Below are 8,479 nucleotides of genomic sequence, written 5' to 3'. Positions count from 1 at the left end.
AAGATTTAGATGAGCTCTCTCTCTCTCTCTCTCTCTCTCTCTCTCTCTCTCTCTCTCTCTCTCTCTCTCTCTCTCTCTCTCTCTCTCTCTCTCTCTCTCTCTCTCTCTCTCTCTCTCTCTTCTAGTCTTAACACCGTAATCTCGTTTTACCAGGTATCTGACGAGTGTGCTTGTTTTGTTTGTTTGAGATTTTCTCTTATGAAGTTGTTGATTGATCCTTTCTCTTACTTTTAACGCTACCTGCATGTTCCTATCTTTATCCATTTTGAGGAAGTCCCATTTTATCAACATTTTCATACGTTTTCAATTTCTGGGATCGCTCTACCAGGTTCAAGGATGTTTTTCTCTACTTTCTGTTTGTTTGTTTGAGATTCGCTCTTGAGTATTTGTAGAGTATTTAATCTTCTTTCTTTTGGCGGTATCTGTGTTGTTCTATCTCTATCCAATTATGAATTAGTTTGACTTTTATAAGGACTTTTTTCATGATTCTTCCCTCTAGTCTTGACACCATGGAATCGCTCTGCCAGGTTCGGGGGTGTTTTTCTCTGCTTTCTGTTTGTTTGTTTAAGATTCGCTCTTGTGTATTCGTAGAGTGTTTAATCTTCTTTTTTTTTGGCACTATCTGTATGTTCCTATCTTTATCCAATTTTGAGTAATTTTTATTTTAATCGACAATTTTCGTTCATGTTTTTCAATTGCTGGGGTCGCTCTACCAGGGTCAGGATGTTTTCTCTCCTCTCTGTTTGTGTGTTTGATATGCGCTCTTGTGTATTTGTAGGGTATTTAATCGTCTTTCTTTTGGTGCTATCTGCATGTTCCTATCTTTATCAATTTTGAGTTATTCCCATTTTATCAACACTTTTCATTCAGGTTTTCAATTTCCGGTCGCTCTACCAGGGTCAAGGATGTTTTCTCTGCTTTCTGTTTGTTTGTTTGAGATTCGCTCTTGTGTATTTGTAGAGTATTTAATCTTCTTTCTTTTGACACTATCTGTATCCTTCTATCTTTAGCCAATGGAATAAGCTCCACCGTCAGTGGTCCAGTGTAACGATTGACTCCTTTAAAAACAAGCTCGACCGTCACTTCCTTCAACTTAATATTAACTAGAGTAGAAATGCAACGTTTTGGAGCCTTCTGTAGAATCACTTAGGTTTAAGGACAGACCACCGGTCTAGTCTGGACCATGGGGTCTATGTGGTCTGATTTTCTATGTAAATCTACGTAAATTCTCTCTCTCTCTCTCTCTCTCTCTCTCTCTCTCTCTCTCTCTCTCTCTCTCTCTCTCTCTCTATTAATTTTATTATATACCATGAGAATAAGTATGCTGTCAAGAATTGGTATACTCACTACAAAGGAAATTGAATAAGATTTTAGGGGCGAAGGATTACACTTACCACTCTCAAAGGTGACAAAATACTGGTGGAAACTGTCCCTGTGTTGTTAGTTGTCTCTGTGTTGCTAGTTGTCCCTGTGTCGGTGGCCGTCCCGTGTTGGTTGTCGTCCCTGTGTCGGCAGTCGTCCTTGTGTCGGTAGTCGCCCCTGTGTCGGCAGTCGTCCTTGTGTTGGTAGCCGTCCCTGTGTTCCTAGTCGTCCCTGTGTTAAAATAGTCAATTCCTCATGTCAAAAAACTATCTTCCGAGCCAAAAAGTGTCTTCTGAGCGGTGGTGCCAGATTGTCGTACTCAGGGCATCATAATTACCTGGTTTGACCCTTAATTATTCCCGAAGACATCTGCAAGTGACGATTTTAATGATAACTATAAGTTATTCCAGCTATTGGGATGAAGGAGGCAATTTTCAGGTTAGAAGTCGGCAAATGTAAAAGGATTGAGTAGGACAGTTTGTACTCCCGTTTGCACACTTAATAACGTGTCAGAGGAGGTGTAGATGGTAATGACTGAGTTGCTTATAATATTTATTCTAACAGTAAAGGAATATACCTGAGCACATGAGTAAGTACAGAATCAACAAGTTAACGTCACTACTAATTGTCACGCCCAAATGAAATCAACACTCTTCACGGCAGACACTCGACCAGTCACTAATGAAACACACATATACGGTTGGTTACGCTTCACTAACAACAACACTGAGTGTTGTTCCTACTCAACATAACACTAATACTCCAGAACGATCACATGCTACACAGTCACAAGAAATACGGCTTCTCCTAACAGAGTCTCGTAATTCTACTCGCCAGTGTTGCCCCAAGTACAATGTGAGCCACAGCCCAAAAATAGCTTAACTGTTACTGAATTGGTGACTGCGACACTCCTGCTCCTTGCTGAGCTCCTATATAGGGCCAGCGGCTACCATACAAATCGTCACCACCGTGTTGTTTTACATCACAACACGTCACAACACGTCATGACAACGCCCACGTGAACAGTTCATGCCCGCTTGACCTTGTGCCCGTCCATAGGACCACCCACGAGTGTTCCGCCTCCGGCACTTCCTGTCTGTGCGCTCACTCCCTATCTGTTCACACATCAGGTCGTGGAGCCAACATGTTCACTGGTCGTTGTTCATTGTAACTTCGTTATGGTTCACCGTTCAACTTGACTTTCTTCATCCTCAGGTTCAGTATTTTTTTCTGAGTTCAGTGGTTCCCTTGAATCCCAGCCAGCGCTTCTGGATGTCGTGTGAGTTGCTGGGAATTTTCTACCACTGTTTGGCTTACTTCAACGTGCTGGGCCGGGGCCCGACAGACAGCGTTGAGTCTGGGCTAATAGGCATCAAACACCAACTTCCGAGCCTAAAAACTGTCTTCTGGGGCGCTGATAACTAGACTCATTTATACTCAGAGTTAAAACAGTTAATTCGATGATTCCCGGCAATAGTTAGCTGTCAAAACCCAACTTCAAATTCAAGGGCATGGAGATACATGCTTAGATCTAATTGCCAATGAATTTCCTTGTCACCCTTAACCCGGTAGCAGCGACGGGCCAAATTTGTGGCTTTACCGTGTAGCAGCAACAGGCCAAATTTAATGGCTTTACCGTGTAGCAGCGACAGGGCCAAATTTGTGGCTTTACCGTGTAGCAGCGACAGGCCAAATTTGTGGCTTTACCGTGTAGCAGCGACAGGCCAAATTGTGGCTTTACCGTGTGCAGCGACGGGCCAAATTTGTGGCTTCAATTGTTGTGGCTTTACCGTGTAAAATTGTGGCTTTACCGTGTAGCAACAACGGGCCAAATTTGTGGCTTTACCGTGTAGCATGGGACGGGCCAGGCCAATTGTGTTATGATATAAACCCCAAAATAGATGATACATAATCTGATCACAAATGCTTCGATATATATTATGAAATGGTTTGTGTGGGGTGATTTTTCTCATTTTCTCACTCCGGGGACCATTAACCAGCAGGGATCCTGTTTCTTAACCCTTTGAGCCGACAACTTTCTTCACCATCCAGCCTCTGCCTTCCTCAGACGGACCCTTGTTATTAGTAGTAGAATTTACATCTATGAACTCCTGCTTGTAACCATTTCTCAGAACATGGTCCAAAGTGACCCTTCATGCAGTTAACTCACATACTTAACCAGTGGCGTACAGAAAATTGAAAGGGGGCCAATATATATATATATATATATATATATATATATATATATATATATATATATATATATATATATATATATATATATATAAAATAAAATTTCGTCCAGTATTATTGCAAGTGCAGGGATCCCATACAGCTTGAGGATTAGGTTAGATCGCTCGGGTAAATTTATTATTTTTTTATACATACATGCATTGATACATACATATACATACATTGTACATTTTAGAAGTTTGTTGGTAGCATATGATTACAACATAAATCTGGGAGATTTAAATAATCTTTAAAGTACTAATTTTATGTTACTTGAGCGAGCATTACTTTTAAAATCTTGTTCATTTCTGTAATTTGGACTGCAAAAATTTACCCTCGAAACAACACTGCTTAGTTTAGAACTACATGTTCTGATAAAAAAGTAATACACTGGCAAGGAATTTTTTTTTATATTCATATAACATGTATAATCTTCGTTTATACAGGCTGCTGCTGTAATACATATTTTTAAAGATGCATGGAAACTGGGTCAGGTATTTTATGAATATAAAATAAAAATTAACTAGATGAATTAGATTAGTTACTGTTAACAACAATACATTGAAACTGGTTTATCTCAAATTTAGGCGTCTGTTCTTACGTGCAAATTCATCAAGGACTTCATGATCAAGATTTGTGTCACAATAGACAAAGTAAGGCCAGTCCATTTAAACGACTTTCACTCATTGCGTTCCTAAGGTATGTTTTAAGCAATTTAAGGGCACTAAAGGATCACTCATTGGTGGAAGTGCTAACAGGTAGGGTTGAAAAAAATGCAATAAGGTGGAAAAATTTAGATATGTGCCCAATTTTTGGCACATGCCAATATCTCAACAACTGCTTTGACCTCTCATGAGATTCACGGCGCTTCCAATAACTCTGCCCGTAGATATTCACCTTCAACGAGATCTGCATCTACAAGAAATTTTCCATAAAATTCAACTGCCTCCTTCAGTTCACTAAAATAAGTATCAACTGAAGAGAGAACAAGACTTCAACAAACTCCTAACTAATGTGTTCAGATGCAAACCTTTCCTGAGTTGTGCTATAGCAGTGTCCGAAAACTGGAGAAAATAGCTCTTGATAGTACTCCTATGGAGTTGCTGTTGGAGGGTTAGCCTTAAGTATGTTTCTGGTGACCACTGATTGTTCAAGGCTTCTGGCTTCGTACCTTTCCTCAGCTTGGGCAAAAGTTGGTTGAACTTATTTCCATAGCGATAGGACTGAAGTGCATCTATGCAGCTCTGTACACTTCAAGAGCACCCATCAGTTCTTGTTGTGACCCTGCAGCCTTTCGGCAAGGGTTTAGTGACACTTAGAACTGAGGTGAGCACTTCAAACTCATGAGAAAACCTGGGTCACTTATTGCTTTAGATTACGGCTGCTGATTCTTCACCAAACGTGTTTTGCAGTAATTATTCTTAATCATTATTTCATTGTTACCTACCTGATTAACTGAATTATCCGGGGCATCAGCCGAGTCATGGCCCCCCCTCGGTGCGCCATTGTACTTAACCGTGCTCCCGTTGAGGGTCCAAGCTAGCCCTCCAGCCTAGTCCTGGTAGCGAAGGTCATCTCTCACAAAGTCGACACCCCAAATGATTTGATTCCTCGTGTCTCAGGAGCCAGAAGGTTGTGAGCACTGCCAGTTACAGGTGTTGTGGGCAGTGTTAGGAGGCATCTTGTGTTAGAATCTTGTGTTCCTAACAGTGTGCTTGCCGAGATATTGGCACTTGAAGTTGGCCTTACACACACACACACACACACACACACTAACTCCGTGATGGTTCTTGCAGGGAAGGAACTGAGATGAGACCAGACTCAGCAGCCCTCCAGTGAGCCCAGGAGACCACGAGGGACACCCACGCACCTCATGGCTTGGGGCCGCATGGAGATGGTGGGTGAGTGAAGCAACCCACCCCCTGTGTGTGTTCAGGGCCAAGGTTACGTCAGGTCAGGGTCTGCCTTGAAAACAGGTCCTTTCTCTCACTGATTCTCCAGGTTTCCTCTGTTTTTCCTTCTTTCCTCCTCTCTTCTTCCTTTCCTCCCTATGCCAAAAAAAATAGCTTAATCTTTCCTCTTCCTCCTCCTGTCTTCCTCTTCTTCCTCCTCCTCTTCGATTCTCTTTAATCTCCACTTTTATCAAGATTTGTATTTCTCCGGCGTAATTTTGGTGGTTTTGTTATTTTCTCCTCAGTTCAAGTCCATTTTCTCTCTTTCCTCCACCTCTTCCTCCTTTCCTCCTATACCAAAAATAACAATCTTTCCTCTTCCTCCTCCCATCTTTCTTTTCCTCCTTATCCTTTGCATTTCCTATTATCTCCACTTTTATCAAAGTCTGTGTATTTCTCTGGCTTAATTTTGGTGGTTTTGTTCATTTTCTCCTCAAGTTCAAGTCCATTTTTTCTCCTCTTTCCTCCACCTCTTCCTCCTTTCTTCCTATACAAAAAAATAACCTTTCCTCTTCCTCTTCCTGTCTTCCTTTTCCTCCTCCTCCTTTTCATTCCTCTTCTATCTCCACTTTTATTAAGGTCTGTGTATTTCTCCAGTGTAACTTTAGTGGTTTTGTTCACTTCCTCCTCCAAGTTCAACTCCATTTCTCTCCTTTCCTTCCTCTCTTCCTCCTTTCCTCTTCATTTCATTGTTATCTCCACTTATGTCATGATGTGTCTCTGTGAAAACTTTGCAGTATGGACGAAACAACACCAGAACTTGCGTGTGTATGTATTGAGCAAACTGACACTTCTTGGAGAGAGAGGGGGATCCTATGTGTCTGGGGGCATGTGGCTGTGGGGGTTGTCAACACTCTGTGAAGGGGACACCCTGTGGGGGCTGGGAGGTGAGAGAGAGAGAGAGAGAGAGAGAGAGAGAGAGAGAGAGAGAGAGAGACACACACACTGACACACACACACACACACACACACACACACACACACACACACACACACACACACACACACACACACACACACACACACTCTCCACTAAACTCTGCCCAGACTCTTGCAGGGCAGGAGACAGAGACGAGACCACTGAGCTGAGGAGACCAGTTAGGCCTTCCAGATGCTGCCTAAATGCTGGGGCAGACCAGCTGAGACCAGCTGAGACGAGTCCTGTTGGGGAGAAGATGGAGGGAGATTAATTGAGCCAAGGAAGGAGAGAGAGAAAGAGAGAGAGAGAGAGAGAGAGAGAGAGAACTCTGTATTCCTATAAAAGAGAAGATAATAAAGTTTGGAAATATATATTACAATGGATGTATTTAAACCTATTACTCTCTCTCTCTCTCCACCAGTGAGCTATTGTATTCTTCCTTCCTTCCTCCCCTCCCAAGATGCCGCCTGGATGTTGGGAGAGAGATGAGATGGAACACTCTCTCTCTCTCTCTCTCTCTCTCTCTCTCTCTCTCTCTCTCTCTCTCTATTAGCTGTTGTTGTATAAAAGAAGATAAATAAAGTTGAATATTATATAACCATGGATATATTTGAACCTCCTCTCTCTCTCTCTCTCTCTCTCTCTCTCTCTCTCTCTCTCTCTCTCTCTCTCTCTCTCTCTCTCTCTCTCTCTCTCTTCTTTTAATGGACCTTATACACCTTTACATTATTTTTTTGAGAGAGAGAGAAGTGTTCAACTTTCAGTCCTTGCTGAGCTGAGTGACCAGACAGCACCATCCAGTCAGCCATTGCCCTGAAAAGATATATGGTGGTTAGGTCCCAGTAGATTGTGGTGGAGTGGTAGAAATCGTGGTTGAAATGTCAGGTCTTGGGTTGACATTTTGGGGTTACAGAGTTGAAAAAGTTTTGAACAAAGTCCCGAGGATTTTTGGGTTGATGACTGATGGTTGAATTGTGTTGCCCAGGTGGTAGAGGATGTTGGGCGAATGATTGTGTGGTGGATTTAGACCCTGGTAGATTGTGGTAGACTGATGAAATCATGGTTGAAGAGAGTGTGGCAGCTTACCTACATTTCAGCAACTTTAGCTTGGCATCAGTTGTGAGATCTGTAATAATAATAATAATAATAATAATAATAATAATAATAATAATAATAATAATAATAATAATAATAATAATAATAATAATAATGTAATTGGTTTGTTTTTGTTTTATAATGTAGGTTTATGATCAAGGATTTTAGGACTTTAGGAGGACTTGGTCATGTCTGGAGGGTCCTTGCTGGCGATTACGAGTCCAACACGTGATCAGGCCGTGGTGTATTACACACATACAAACACACACACTTATTTTTTGTGAACCAATTTATTTCAAAGTCTCAGTCTGTGTTTTTTCAGCAATATATATGTGTGTCCCTTTAGCCCTTGACTTAACATCCTGTTCCTGACCTCTCATGACCTGTAAATCCATGTAAGCATTCCTCTATAATGTTTGTGGCAGATTTCTCCTTGTTAAAGTGTGTACACTTATCCCAGTGCTCCAAATCCTTGCCTTGTTTTGATTTTTGATTTTTTTTTTTTTTTTTTTTGACGTCTACGCCTGTTGCACCGGTAGGCCTTCCTTCGTGTCAGTGATGGTCGGCCCAGCCCATTGTGGCACAGGCAAGTGTTTATAGTGGCGCCATCTTACACTGGCTCATGCTGCCCCCTGGAGCTCATCTTTAATCCTAGAATCTAGAGTCCGGGTTTATAGGTGGTCTTCTGGGCAGCATGTGGGTAGTCTTAGTCTCGGCGGTGGCTCAAAAATCCAGCTTAGGCACTCAAGGGATTGACCTCACGTCCTGAACGCAGCACCATCACACTATCCACTCAGCCACCGCCTCCTCCACCAGCCTCTCTCTGCCACCTTTTGTAACTGCCCTCCCTTCCCTTCCTTCCTTCACTTTTCCAGCCCCTCCTTCCCTTCCTTCACTTCTTTCCAGCTCCCTCCCTTCC

The 8,479-nt window shown here is 42.2% G+C and overlaps 1 long non-coding RNA gene across 1 annotated transcript in view; it reads left to right on the top strand.

Annotated features, from left to right (window-relative positions):
• LOC126996489 (uncharacterized) overlaps positions 1-6,899 on the top strand; it is an 8,249-nt gene extending 1,350 nt beyond the window's left edge. The window contains exons 2-3 of the long non-coding RNA XR_007751217.1: positions 5,391-5,495; positions 6,604-6,899. This is a non-coding gene — a long non-coding RNA (uncharacterized LOC126996489). The remainder of the gene's footprint in view (positions 1-5,390; positions 5,496-6,603) is intronic.
• Positions 6,900-8,479: the final 1,580 nt, after the last annotated feature.

Source organism: Eriocheir sinensis, chromosome 1 (assembly GCF_024679095.1).
Source record: "Eriocheir sinensis breed Jianghai 21 chromosome 1, ASM2467909v1, whole genome shotgun sequence".
Taxonomy (NCBI): domain Eukaryota; kingdom Metazoa; phylum Arthropoda; class Malacostraca; order Decapoda; family Varunidae; genus Eriocheir; species Eriocheir sinensis.
This window is presented reverse-complemented; position numbering and strand designations above follow the sequence as displayed.